Consider the following 2,826-nt stretch of genomic DNA (forward strand, 5'->3'; position numbering starts at 1 on the left):
GGTGACCAAGGGTATCTAGTAGGATCGCATCTTACTTACGCAAACACCACAACGGAGATATATGAGTTGCTATTTAACCTCATCCAAGGACCTCCTCGGTCAAATCCGATTCAACTAAAGTTGGAGAAACCGTCACTTGCCAGTCATCTTTGAGCAAAGGGGGTTACTCGTAACGATGAAACCAGTCTCTCGTAAGCGTACGAGTAATGTCGGTCCAAGCCGCTTCAATCCAACAATACCGCGGAATCAAGAAAAGACTAAGGAGGGCAGCAAAACGCACAACACCGCCCACAAAAACTTTTGTGTTCTACTCGAGAAGACATCTACGCATGAACCTAGCTCATGATGCCACTGTTGGGGAACGTCGCATGGGAAACAAAAATTTTCCTACGCGCACGAAGACCTATCATGGTGATGTCCATCTACGAGAGGGGATGAGTGATCTACGTACCCTTGTAGATCATACAGCAGAAGCGTTAGAGAACGCGGTTGATGTAGTGGAACGTCCTCACGTCCCTCGATCCGCCCCGCGAACAATCCCGCGATCAGTCCCACGATCTAGTACCGAACGGACGGCACCTCCGCGTTCAGCACACGTACAGCTCGACGATGATCTCGGCCTTCTTGATCCAGCAAGAGAGACGGAGAGGTAGAAGAGTTCTCCGGCAGCGTGACGGCGCTCCGGAGGTTGGTGATGATCTCGTCTCAGCAGGGCTCCGCCCGAGCTCCGCAGAAACGCGATCTAGAGGAAAAACTATGGAGGTATGTGGTCGGGCTGCCGTGGCAAAAGTTGTCTCAAATCAGCCCTAATACCTTAGTATATATAGGAGGGAGGGGGAGGGAAGAGGCAGCCTCAAACCCTCAAGGTTTGGCCGAAATTGGAGGTGGAGGAGTCCTACTCCAATCCTACTTGGAGTAGGATTCCACCTTCCCACTTGGAAACTCTTTCCACCTTGTGTTTTTTCCTTCTCAAACCTTATGGGCCTTAGTGGGAACTTATTCCAGCCCACTAGGGGCTGGTTTATCTCTTCCCATAGCCCATGAGACCCCTTGGGGCGTGACACCCCTCCCGATGGTCCCCGGCACCCCTCCCGGCACTCCCGGTACACTACCGATGAGCCCGAAACTTTTCCGGTGACCAAAACAGGACTTCCTATATATCAATCTTTACCTCCGGACCATTCCGGAGCTCCTCGTGACGTCCTGGATCTCATCCGGGACTCCGAACAACATTCGGTAACCAACCATATAACTCAAATACGCATAAAACAACGTCGAACCTTAAGTGTGCAGACCCTGCGGGTTCGAGAACTATGTAGACATGACCCGAGAGACTCCTCGGTCAATATCCAATAGCGGGACCTGGATGCCCATATTGGATCCTACATATTCTACGAAGATCTTATCGTTTGAACCTCAGTGCCAAGGATTCATATAATCCCGTATGTCATTCCCTTTGTCCTTCGGTATGTTACTTGCCCGAGATTCGATCGTCAGTATCCGCATACCTATTTCAATCTCGTTTACCGGCAAGTCTCTTTACTCGTTCCGTAATACAAGATCCCGCAACTTACACTAAGTTACATTGCTTGCAAGGCTTGTGTGTGATGTTGTATTACCGAGTGGGCCCCGAGATACCTCTCCGTCACACGGAGTGACAAATCCCAGTCTCGATCCATACTAACTTAACGAACACCTTCGGAGATACCTGTAGAGCATCTTTATAGTCACCCAGTTACGTTGCGACGTTTGATACACACAAAGTATTCCTCCGGTGTTAGTAAGTTATATGATCTCATGGTCATAGGAATAAATACTTGACACGCAGAAAACAGTAGCAACAAAATGACACGATCAACATGCTACGTCTATTAGTTTGGGTCTAGTCCATCACATGATTCTCCTAATGATGTGATCCCGTTATCAAGTGACAACACTTGCCTATGGCCAGGAAACCTTGACCATCTTTGATCAACAAGCTAGTCAACTAGAGGCTTACTAGGGACAGTGTTTTGTCTATGTATCCACACAAGTATTGTGTTTCCAATCAATACAATTATAGCATGGATAATAAACGATTATCATGAACTAAGAAATATAATAATAACTAATTTATTATTGCCTCTAGGGCATATTTCCAACAGTTCCCACTAAGGCCCATAAGGTTTGAGAAGGAAAAAACACAAGGTGGAAAGAGTTTCCAAGTGGGAAGGTGGAATCCTACTCCAAGTAGGATTGGATTAGGACTCCTCCACCTCCAATTTCGGCCAAACCTTTAGGTTTTGAGGCTGCCTCCTCCCCTCCCTCCCTCCTATATATAGTGGGGTTTTAGGGCTGATTTGACACAACTTTTTCAAGGCAGCCCGACCACATACCTCCACGGTTTTACCTCTAGATCACGTTTCTGCGGAGCTCGGGCGGAGCCCTGCCGAGATCAGATCACCACCAACCTCCGGAGCGCCGTCACGCTGCCGGAGAACTCATCTACCTCTCCGTCTCTCTTGCTGGATCAAGAAGGCCGAGATCATCGTCGAGCTGTACGTGTGCTGAACGCGGAGGTGCCGTCCGTTCGGCACTAGATCGTGGGACGGATCGCAGGATGGTTCGTGGGACGGTTCGCGGGGCGGATCGAGGGACGTGAGGACGTTCCACTACATCAACCGCGTTCACTAACGCTTCTGCTGTGCGATCTACAAGGGTACGTAGATCAGAAATCCCCTCTCGTAGATGGACATCACCATGATAGGTCTTCGTGCGCGTAGGAAATTTTTTGTTTCCCATGCGACGTTCCCCAACACAATCTACTACTCGGCCAAAGCAATAAAG

The sequence above is a fragment of the Hordeum vulgare genome, chromosome 4H (genome assembly GCF_904849725.1).
Source record: "Hordeum vulgare subsp. vulgare chromosome 4H, MorexV3_pseudomolecules_assembly, whole genome shotgun sequence".
Classification (NCBI taxonomy): Eukaryota; Viridiplantae; Streptophyta; class Magnoliopsida; order Poales; family Poaceae; genus Hordeum; species Hordeum vulgare.